General features: G+C 40.5%; 1 pseudogene; it reads right to left on the reverse strand.

The window, feature by feature from the left end:
- Window positions 1-6,253: 6,253 nt before the first annotated feature.
- LOC120526667 overlaps window positions 6,254-12,848 on the reverse strand; it is a 7,471-nt pseudogene continuing 876 nt past the window's right edge.

A 12,848-nucleotide genomic window follows, 5' to 3' on the forward strand; every position in this document is an offset into this window, starting at 1 on the left:
CATTAACTTACACTCAATAACCCATAATGACAAAGTGAATGGGCTTCTTGTGTCACTGGCCATATCCATTCTGAGTGCTGCTCTATCCCAGACTGAGATGTGACAGAGGAGATGGCCAGTTTATTCAGCCACAGCCTCAGTGACAGCAATTATTAATTAAAGATAAAACTGAGCCAGGGAACAGAAAGACATGAGAGTTGTGAAAACAGAAGGGCTTGTCTGAGATTTTCCTTTGATCAAGAAATCTTTCTTCTATTTCCAGTTTTTGTCATAACCATTTTAGGACTCACTCGAAAATTGTTGGAAAGCTTAGGCAGAAATATTGGAAAAAATGTGTGGGACAATGTTTTAAAGTGATATGTAAATAAAACTCTATAATAAATGTATCTGATGCTTTTTATGTGTGATCCAGTGGCCACTGATTTTAACCATACTTTTAATTTCTTTGGCTGTGTACCACTGAGGACCCAGTTGTATGGTTCCTTCACTTAAATATGCAGTTATAATGTAGATAGATAGATAGATAGATAGATAGATAGATAGATAGATAGATAGATAGATAGATAGATAGATAGATAGATAGATAGATAGATAGATTTACGGTATAAAGTGCTTTACTGATATTTAAAGCACTTTACATGGACAGTAGGAGAACCACTTCCACCACCAACGTGTAGCATCCACGTGGATAATGCAATGGCAGCCATTTTGGTGCTAGTGCACTCAACACACATTAGCTATTAGGTGATGAAGTAGTGATAGTCAATAATCAGGACCATCTTAACATATGGGCACAATGGGCACTGGCCTGTGGCCCCAGGAGCATAGTGGCCCACAATGTTTCTGATGTCTATGTATGTTTGTTTTGCTGCAAAAACAGGGAACCCAGCACACTGGTTTGCTCTGGGGCCTATGATGCTATTAAGATGGCCCTGAGTCATTTGGAGACAGATAAGAATTAAGGGGCCAGAATAGACAAGGTCATAATAGGCAAATTCTGCAAGAACATCAACAACAACAACATTTATTTATATAGCACATTTTCATACAAACAGTAGCTCAAAGTGCTTTACATAATGAAGAATAGAAAAATAAAAGACACAATAAGAAAACAAAATAAATCAACATTAATTAACATAGAATAAGAGTAAGGTTCACTGGCCAGGGAAGACAGAATAAACAAAAAACTCCAGACGGCTGGAGAAAAAATAAAATCTGTAGGGATTCCAGACCATGAGACTGCCCAGTCCCCTCTGGGCATTCTACCTAACATAAATGAAACAGTCCTCTTTGGATTTAGGGTTCTCACGGAAGGGCTTGATGATGATGGTCACGTAGACTTCTGCCTTTTAATCCGTCCATCATTGTTGGAGCATCATGAAGCTTTGAGTAGGTGGAGGTGGCGCAGGCCACCACCTCAAAGAAACCGGAAAAGAAACAGAAAAGAGAGTAGGAGTCAGTACGGATTTTAGAGCCACCATGAATAGTTATTATGATGAATTGAACATATAGAGTATCAAGATTAATTTAAATTAAATTAAATTGAAGTTATAAAAGGCCATGTTAAAGTAATGTGTTTTCAGCAGTGTTTTAAAGTGCTCTACTGTATCAGCCTGGCGAATTCCTATTGGCAGGCTATTCCAGATTTTAGGTGCATAGCAGCAGAAGGCCGCCTCACCACTTCTTTTAAGTTTTGTTCTTGGAATTCTAAGGAGACACTCATTTGAGGATCTGAGGTTACGATTTGGAATATAAGGTGTCAGACATTCCGATATATAAGATGGGGCGAGATTATTTAAGGCTTTATAAACCATAAGCAGAATTTTAAAGTCAATCCTGAATGACACAGGTAACCAGTGTAGTGACATCAAAACTGGAGAAATGTGTTCGATTTTCTTTTCCTAGTTAGGATTCTAGCAGCTGCATTCTGCACTAGTTGCAAACGATTTATGTCTTTTGGGTAGTCCTGAGAGGAGTGCGTTACAGTAATCTAGTCGACTGAAAACAAACGTGAACTAATTTCTCAGCATCTTTCAGTGATATAAGAGGTCTAACTTTACTTATGTTTCTTAAGTGAAAAAATGCTGTCCTAATGATCTGATTAATATGTGATTTAAAATTCAGATTACAGTCAACAATCACCCCTAAGCTTTTTACCTCCGTCTTGACTTTTAATCCTAATGTATCCAGTTTATTTCTAATAGCCTCATTGTATCCATTATTGCTGATCACTAAGATTTCAGTTTTCTCTTTATTTAACTTGAGAAAATTACTATTCATCCATTCTGAGATACAAGTCAGACATTGTGTTAGTGAATCAATAGAATCGGGTCATCAGGTGCTATTGATAAGTACAGCTGTGTGTCATCAGCATAGCTGTGGTAGCTCACGTTGTGCCCTGAGATAATCTGACCTAACGGAAGCATGTAGATTGAGAATAACAGCGGACCCAGGATAGAGCCTTGTGGAACACCATATTGGATATCATGTGTCTTGAGTTGTAATTCCCACAACTAACAAAGAATTTTCTCCCTGTCAGGTAGGATTCAAACCAATTTAAGACACTGCCAGAGAGGCCCACCCATTGACTAAGGCGATTTCTAAGAATGTTGTGATCAATGGTGTCAAATGCAGCACTCAGATCTAAGAGGATGAGAACAGATAAATGGCCTCTGTCTGCATTTACCCGCAAGTCATTTACTACTTTAACGAGTGCAGTTTCTGTGCTGTGATTTGTTCTAAAACCCGACTGAAATTTATCAAGAATAGCATGTTTATTGAGGTGGTCATTTAACTGCATAATGACTGCCTTCTCCAGAACTTTACTTAAGAAAGGCAGGTTAGAGATGGGTCTAAAATTTTCAAGAGCGAGGGTCAAGATTATGTTTCTTAAGTAGGGGTTTAACTACAGCAGTCTTAAGACAGTCTGGGAAGACCCCAGTATCTAGTGACGAATTTACTATGTCAGAACATTATCAATTAGCACGCCTGATACTTCTTTGAAAAACCTTGTTGGTATCGGGTCAAGGACGCAGGTGGAGGTTTTAATTGAGATATTATTTTTTTAAATCAGGTAAATCTATCCTAGTGAAAGAGTTTAATTTGTTTATAACAGGATGCTGGGGTTTAGGAGGATCCTTAGTGTTGGAGGGATATACTATGTTATTTCTAATATCATTAATTTTTTGATTGAAAAATACAGCGACAGCCTCACAGGTTTCACTGGAAGCACTTAGGAGGCATTCCTTTGAGCTACCTGGGTTTAGTAGGCGATCAATTGTAGAAAATAAGACTCTGGGATTACTAGCATTGTTATTTATAATCTTAGAGAAATAGCAGCGCTCTCAAGACGGACAGTGTTATTGTATTCTGTTATTTTGACTTTTAATATTTCATGGTGGATAGTAAGTTTAGTCTTCCTCCATTGACGCTCAGCTCTACGGCATGTTCTCTTTAAATCAGACACTCTTTGGGTCTTCCATGGTATAACAATGCTAGAAGATTTTTTCACTGTCTTTTCAGGTGCAACTATGTCAACAGCAGCTCTCACTTTAGTATTAAATCTTTCCACCTTACTATTTACATTATCCTCGCTATTATAGCTGGCACTATAAACGGACTGATTGCTTAGAATGTTTGTAAGTTTTAAAGCTGCTACCAAGTCAAAGAAGCGTTTTTTAACAATATGCTTCTCATGAGTGTTTTTTATCATTATTTCTATATTAAAAAGTAGAAGAAAATGGTCTGAAATACCAATATCAATGATCTGTTTTATATCAACTTTCAGTCCTTTAGTAATCACGAAGTCTAACGTATGACCTGCTTTATGTGTAGGCTGATTTATGAGTTGTCTCAAATCAAAAGAATCCAGGAGGTTCATAAATTCTTTTACTTTTAGATCACACTGATTATCTATATGAAAATTAAAGTCGCCAACTATTAGGAGTGTGTCATAGTTAGTAATTAAAATTGACATTAAGTCAGAGAATTCCTCAAAAAAGACGCGTTATATTTAGGATTTAGGAGGTCTATACACGGATAATACTAGAACTTGAGAATCTCCATGAACAACAACGGCGAGATACTCAAAGGACTTGAACTTACCAAAACTGACATTAACAAAACTGTTGTGCACTTTAACGAAAGATTCTATTAAACACTTATCATGTCCTGGCACAACAGTATCATTTCAGAAGGGGTTAAGAGCAGAGATAGATAGTCAAGAAAAACGAATTACCTTCGATATGTTTTCAGAGAGGACCCGGGCGCCAAAACTGTTTGGATGCAGGCCATCACGCTTGAAGAGACGCGGCCTTTCCAAAAGGAGATTCCAATTGTTGATGAAACCGACATCCTTCTTCTTGCAGAAACCCTGTAGCCAGTTGTTCAATCCTAGCAGACGACTGTAGTACTCGTTGGATCGTCTGACGAGAGGTAGTGGACCCGAAACGAAGATCTTTGCCGATGGGGTCCTCTCCTTCATGTCTTTAATCAAAGCTGCGAAGTCAGCCTTCAGGATTTCTGATTGTTGGTGCCTTATATCGTTTACGCCGGCATGCAAGACAATTGCTCCAACTGCCCTTTCCTTGTGTTTCTCATAGACTGCTGGCGCACGTTTCATTACATCTCGGACACGAGCACCGGAAAAACAAGAAACAAACGATTTTGCATTAGGGCATGCGACATTAAGGTTTCTAACGATAGAATCACCTACCACTATTACATCACCAGGGGCTGAAGGCGAAATGGGGACACGGAGAGGGTCAAACCGGTTCTGAGATAGGATGCTCGCCTGTGCCGATGGAGGTGCTCTGGCCTTGAAACCCCGCCTGCATAGCTGAAATCCACCGAGGTCATCAGCTGCGTCGATCCTACGAGACGCAGGGGTGTGGTCGGCACAACGCGGGGTTGATGTTTCGCCGGTTCCAGATGGCAAGGACGGTTTATCCAACAGCCGGGCCTTCAGATTTCTAAGGTATCTCCGTCGGGACAACATACAATTTTTTAAGAATGCAGCGATTGCTGGTGACCACAGAGAGTCAATACCTCGGTTTTATGTCTCAAAGGAAGGATTTCATAGAGAAACATAGTAAAGAGAAGCAGATTATCCACAGACTACACAAAGAGTGACCAAACCAGGATTCAAGCTCAATTCTTTGGAAATAAGAGGTAGCATCAATAACTGATGCATCACATTAGAACATTAGAAAAATCATGACACCCAACAAGCTCATCCGTCCTTTACACCTAGCTTCTCCAAAACTATTTAAGATCGAGATTTGAAAGTCTCTAACGTACCACTTTCCACCACACTACTTGGTAATTTATTTCATGTGTCTATGAGATTCTGTGTAAAGAAAAACATTCTTTCATTTGTTGGAAATCCAACTGGGTACTCCAGAATCTTCAGTGCTTGATGCATTGCTGTGCTCAAGACCTGGAGGACATTATGAAGAGATGTCAATGTTTAAGAAGCAGATGCTGTGTCTGCTTGTGCCGATCAGCAAGCTGCTAGTGTGAAGGAAGCTATCCTAGCATTTTGATATTATATGGTGTCACAAAAGACATAATGAGACATAGCAAGCTTTGGGACAGCCATCCGTATAATTTGATTTCCTGGCTGCAGATTGTCTTTAAATGATAGCACTGCTGTGCACAAAACCCGAGTCCAATACAGAACTGAGGGAATAGGGAAAAGGTAAGGGCTTTTAAAGGGGAAGACAGAAAGTGAAGTCAAATGGGTCGGGCTGATGATGGTCTTCATCCATTGGTTCGAGCCCGGATGTGACATCACAGGGGCCGGAGCCGGCAAGGTCTACTTCCATAGGCTCGGTCCCAGAAGTGACGTCAAGAGGACCAGGAGGGATTTCCTGTGAATGGTCTGCAGGCAAGGGAGAAAAAGAGTCAGTGCACTCTGCCACATCTCGGTATGTCTCGGAACTGCCCTTACTCATGCCCTTCAGCTGCCTCCCATGCGCACATGTGTGACAATGGATAAATATCATATTACTGTTACTAATAAGGCTAATATTCCTTTTATTTAGAATGTTACTTCCTTATATGACTTGAAACTCAAAATATACATTTGATTGTTCCAAACAGTGAAAATACTGTATGTACAATATGCCCATACTTAAGTGGTGACAACCAATATTAAATTATGAAGGATGTATTAAAGTATGAGAAATATGAGACCCCAGGTGAAAAGCTTAAGTTTGTACCCAACAGAAAACACTGACAAGTAATGGTTGCTTAGTATTCTTTCCATTTATTTGAACATATCAAGCTCTTATGACATGCAGGTCATGATGCACACCATTCAGGAACACTGGCTATCTGATTTGTGCTCAAGGCCAGTTGCAGCATGATCAGTTGGCATCGTAGACCAGGCCAGCAGCACAGTTCTCGCTGTAGGTGACACCATTCAGTGCCAGAAACGGTTCTCGTTGGAGGCATCAGGGTAGAAGCCATTAGATTTGCCTGCACAAAATCCACTGCCTCCACTGCTGCTTCCTCCACTGCCACTGCTGCTGCCTCCGCTACCATCTGCCATCAGCTGGAGGGTTGGGAGTCTGGGTGATTGGGGGCAGAGTGTTGGCGGGGGCGGTGCAGCCTGAAAAGGGTAAACAACACAAAAGTAAGCATTAGATACACTTGCTAACTAGCAGCACACCTCACATATACAGTACAATGGAGAGCACTGCATGAACATACCAGAGGTGTTTACTCCCAAGGTTCTCTTCAGGGTGTTGATCAGAGGGTACCTGCCCTGGTTACAGAATGTGCCAGAGAAATCATCAAGATCAAGAGTCCAGACCATAGCACCTCCAAAGTTGTTCTGCATAAGCCAGTTAGCCTGTAGAGGGAAGCAGAAAGAAGAATAGTGAGTGTGTTGAGAGCTGAAAAATCAGACCCTGTTTCGGAATAAGGGTAAATAAAAGTGTCTGGCTTTAAAATTGGTAGATTGACTGTACTGAAGGAGAAAGAGAAAGAGAAAAAAATAAGAAACATAACAAGTACAAATTTAAGGCTAACGTATGATGATGCAGCGCCATAAAGGATAAGACTTTTAGCACAAACATTCTCTGCAATCTCTGGAATGTGCCGGATGTAATCCTACTAGGGCCCTACTAGTGTTTGATCAGTTACATTTGCTACTTCTCTCAGTGTCCAGTGGTCACATTTGAAGTGAAACTCTCCTTCGAGTTCAACACAGGTACACTTTAGGTTGTGCTAATGCCCACCTTGATCTCGAAGCTCTTCTCGTTGTCATAGCCGACCCACAGGTTGCCATTGTATGCATACGGGACGTTCTGAGCAGAATTCCAAACCTGAGTCGCTCCCTGACTGAGGAAGGTGCAGATCTGAAGAAATAAAAAAAGAGGAAGATATAAGAAGAAGCATTCATTTCAATTTGTTTTATTTTTGTATACCACTCTTCACTGAGTGCAGGTGCAGAACACAAAACAAAAGGTTCACAAGTAAAATGCAATTCCAACTTTACGAATGACTAATTACAGAATGAGTACATATAAAGATTCAAATTTGTTTAAGCATTTCCTAACTAATTAACATAGAGGGGACTTAACCATTTTCCATCCATTATCCAACCCTATATATCCTAACTACAGGGTCACGGGGGTCTGCAGGAGCCAATCCCAGCCAACACAGGGCGCAAGGCAGGGAACCAATCCTGAGCAGGGTGCCAGCCCACTGCAGAGCACTCACACAACCACACTCCAGGCACACACTAGGGACAAATTTAGGATCGCCAATGCACCTAACCCTCATGTCTTTGGACTGTGGGTGGAAACCGGAGTACCCGAAGGAAATCCACGCAGACACGGGGAGAACATGCATACTCCACACAGGGAGGACCAGGAAAGTGAACCTGGGTCTCCTAAATGCGAGGCAGCAGCGCTACCCACAGCGGCACTGTGCTGCCCAACTTAACCATTTTGTCCATTAAAATTATTGCTGAACTACGGAGGGAAGGAAAATCAAGTAAGAAAATGTGCATATGGCGTAACATTCCTGTATATTCGTAAACACAGACACAGGAGCAGCTGTAGAAAAAGTAAAAGAAAGAAGTATAAAAAAACTGAAACAGTAAATTCACAGAATGTACGTCTATTATAAGAATGACAAGTTTGCAGGTGCTTTTCAATGGGAGATTTTAAAATTTCAGGAATAGGTACAGCATGCTGTACTCCAGATAGCTCAACAAATACAGTAATCCCTCGCTATATCGCGCTTCGACTTTCGCTGCTTCACTCCATCGCGGATTTAAAATGTACAGTAAGCATATCTAAATATATATCACGGATTTTTCGCTGGTTCTCGGATTTCTGTGGACAATGGGTCATTTAATTTAAAGTACATGCTTCCTCAGTGTGTTTGACCAGTTAATTTCATACAAGGGACGCTATTGGCGGATGGTTTAGAAGCTACCCAATCAGAGCATGTATTACATATTAACTAAAACTCCTCAATGATATACGATATGCTTCCCGCGCGGTACTTCATTGTTTGCTTTTCTCGGTCTCTCACCCTCTCTGACATTCTCTGCACCTGACGGAGGGGGTGTGAGCAGAGGGGCTGTTTGTACAGAGTCTGTTTGCCTAGAGGATACGGACGCTCCTCTACAAAATGCTGCTTTATCGCGGTGCATCGGCATACTTAAAAGCACGTATTGATTTTTTGATTGTTTGCTTTTCTTAGCGAGCGCTCTCTCTCTGACATTCTCTGCTCCTGACGGCGCTCCTTTGAAGAGAAGATATGTTTGCATTCTTTTAATTGTGAGAAAGAACTGTCATCTCTTGTCTTGTCATGGAGCACAGATTAAACTTTTGACTAAAGGGTGTTATTTCATGTCTAGAGGGCTCTAATAATGTTAACAGTGTGGGAGAGTTTAAGGGCTTAAAATATATAAAAATATATACAAATATATGGTTTCTACTTCGCGGACTTTCACCTATCGCGGGGGTGTCTGGAACGCAACCCCCGCGATCGAGGAGGGATTACTGTATAACGTGGAGACAAATTTCCGTGCAGAATAAGTGGGCCAAATTTCAACAAAATTGGCCTACTGGGAATCGAGTTGCTTCATGAGGATAGACAGACAGACATTATATGTCAACACATCAACAGAAAAATATTCATTAAAAGAATTTCCAAAATGAGACCATTACAAAAAAAATTTGAAAAACTGGAATCCTAGAAACACTACATGTGCTCAGAATAGTGGATGTTGCGAAGCTCAAGATACAAAGTGCTAGAACAGCACCACTCTTTGAACTCTCCTTTGTCGTCTTCTGCTCCACCGATTAGTGACTACTGCTTAATTAGCATATCCTAGCAACAGAGAATGGCAGAAGAGGCGGCTGGGGGTGGAGCCTCCAGACAGGCAAACCACTGCTACACACCAGTGAAAACAGGAATAGGCCGACCAGGAGTTGATTTTTCATGCTGTATGTGAGCATTGGTGTGCCGGATTACAAAGAAAGAAGAAATGGTGTCATCAGTCATCAGCTGTATCAGCATGTGATGAGAAAGATAGCTGGAATATAAATTCCTAATATTTCTGTATATTCAAGATAATTTAAATTACAGTCTATAATTGTTTTTTAATCTTCACTTTTCTTCAATAAAACAAGTGTCACGGTGGTAGCAGACAAGGATTACAAGGTTTACAATGACATTCACACCTGTCTTGGTCAGAAGAGTAGATCCATTTAATGTGTTTCCCACATAACGATCCTGAAATCCATACAGATTTTATAAATCAAAACCATACTGAAAGCTCAGAATCTCTTTGTAAAGATTAAAAGTGTTGTCATCTTAAAAGCCCAGCAAGTGTTTTGTAATGTTAGTGCTTGCAGAGCTAGTCATGGTTGCCATATCAAAACCTTTAAAGGAATCAAAGTCAATTCTTAGCTTTGCTGTTTCTCTTCTGAATCAAGATTCCTAATGTTTGACACAACACTCCCGTCATCCTTATTTGTTGTTAAATCTGAAATGTGTCATTATAGCTTGGTGATATTCCAGAATTACACATACTGAACTACCTGTAAATAGGCCTATCAACAACAACAATCACACAAGGAATGTTCTGGGTTGGGTTTGACTTGACTTAGTATGAACTGTCATGGAAGCCCAATTATTTGATTGCTCTTTGAAAGCCCCCCCCCCCCACCCCGAACATTTCACCATAGATAAATCAACTGACTGTGACATCATATATCTGAAGATCATTCAGACATGTCTGTTAGTCAGAGCTAAGAGATCCACTTCATAGTAGAACCAGAAATTGGAATGCCTAGTGTAGGGTACTTTTTGGATACTCTAGGATTACGCACATTTTAATATTAGCGAAAATACCCAGTCCAGTTTGATAACCTCAAGATCACATCTCTGCTTTTTGCAAATAATGGGATCCTGTTGGCTTCATCAGCTGGTGACCTCAGTTGAACACTTAGTGCTTGCACATTGGAGATATAATATATTCTATTATAATATATAGCTATTGCTCATATAATCATATTCTTTAATTTTTCCCATCTGTCTGGAAAATGTAACAGATATTCTTTATGCCATCTATTTCATTCAGTCATTGGCTTAAGTTTTTTAGTGCACCATACAGCATTCAAGTGAATGACAGGGCTAAGGGACCCACCTCATAGTAGGCCCAGATGCCGGAGTGACTGGTGTAGGGGCCAGCAGGTCCTGGTCCAGTAGTGGGAGCTCCTATGCCATTCTTGGAGGGACTGGCCAAGACGAAGGTTTGTCCATAGTTGGGGAAGCCAACCAACAGTTTCTCAGCTGGGGCACCATTGCTCTTCCAGTAGTTCATGACATATTCCTGGTAAGAAGAAGGATCAGTATGCAATAAGATTAAAAAAAAATCATTCTTATAAAAAGACACATCTATGAAATTTCAAAACTTTAACTGATATAATGTTACAGGTATGAAGCAGTTACAGTATTTAGGCATAACAAAAAATGAAAAATAAATTGTTCAAAAAGACATTGGAGTGGTGCAGTACTTAATGCTCCTGTCTCAATGCTTCGTAAAAGTGAGTTCAAATTCTGGTCCATTCATGTCTTCTATGCAGCTTGCTTCTTAGTCTGGCTATGCCTCAGCTTTTCTCCTGGTAGTGCATTCTCCTCACATTATCTCAAAACAAATACAAGTTTTATAAATGGCTTCTTTAAGGTCACCCATTATGGGCAAGTGTGGGTGTTTTGGTGAATGTGGCCACCTAATGAACTGGTGTTCTGTTCAGGAATACTTTCTTTATGGAAAAAAATGCTGGAGGGGTAGCCCCCAACACCGGCCCCCCTGAATACCTATCAAAATATTATGAGGGTTCAGTAACTTTATGAACAGATGCATTAGGAAAGGCTGACTTGAAAAGATGACCCATTTTGTTTATCTATTAACATGTCTTAATATCCATCCATTATCCAACTGGCTATATCCTAACTACAGGGTCATGGGGGTCTGCTGGAGCCAATCCCAGCCAACACAGGGCGCAAGGCAGGAAACAAACCCCGGGCAGGGTGTCAGCCCACCGCAGGGCACACACACACCCTCACACACCAGGCACACATTAGGGACAATTTAGGGTCGCCAGTGCACCTAACCTGCATGTCTTTGGACTGTGAGAGGAAACCAGAGCACCCGGAGGAAACCCCCACAGACATGGAGAGAACATGCAAACTCCATGCAGGGAGGACCCAGGAAGCAAACCCAGGTCTTCTTACTGTGATGCAGCAGCACTACCACTGCGCCAACGTGCCGCCATTGCCTTAATATTAAAATTGTAAATTTACTTTATTGGAAGATATCCAATTGAATTCCTTTTACAGTCTGGGTGCTTTTTAGATTTTTTCAATTGTGGTACAGTGTGAAAACTATGTATAAAATGTATGAAATCTTCAAATATACATCAAACATGTTTTCAATATTATTTATTACTAATCCAACAGAAAAACAGGCTAAGGCAAACTTATCATTTCTAACCATGTGCCTTAAATACAGCAAGGAAATTGTCCATCTAACTATTCATTTTCTAATCTTCTTATCCTATCAGCACTGGACAGAAAGAGGAAATGGTCCTGGATGGGTGCCCATCCATCATAAGGACCATTCACATACATGCAGACTCATTCACACCAAGCCAAATTAGAATTTCCATCTTACCTAAGATGTTTGTCTTTGAGATGTGAGAGGAAAGAAGAGTATCAGAGAAAAAACCCATGCTGACATGGCATGAGACGGGGTTCAAACCCAAGATTCTGAGGCATGAACCGTTATGCCTCTCTACAGGGAGTGCAGAATTATTAGGCAAGTTGTAGTTTTGAGGATTAATTTTAATATGGAACAAACACAGTGCTATCAGTCAATCCAAAATGTTAATAAACCTGAAACCTGAATATTTCACAACGGAAATGTGAGTGTGAACATCATCAGGGGAATACATATGTGCGCAAAATTATTAGTAACTATTAGTGTGCAGATTTATTATGCAACTAAAGGATATTTTCATCTGTTATAGTGAGAATAATAAACAAACACCTCAAAATTTACAAATAAACATCTCTGACATTTCAAAAAAAATAAATCAATCAATCAATGACCAATATAGCCACCCTTCTTTCCAATAACAGTCATAAGCCTTTCCATTCATGGAGTCTGTCAGTTTCTTGATCTGTTGACGATCAGCTTTTTGTGGAGCAGTGACTACAGCCTCCCAGACACTCTTCAGAGAGGTGTATTGTTTTTCTCCCACGTAAATCTAGCGTTTAAGAAGTGCCCACAAGTTCTCGATAGGGTTTAGGTCAGA

This window comes from Polypterus senegalus, chromosome 3, assembly GCF_016835505.1.
Source record: "Polypterus senegalus isolate Bchr_013 chromosome 3, ASM1683550v1, whole genome shotgun sequence".
Lineage (NCBI taxonomy): Eukaryota > Metazoa > Chordata > Cladistia > Polypteriformes > Polypteridae > Polypterus > Polypterus senegalus.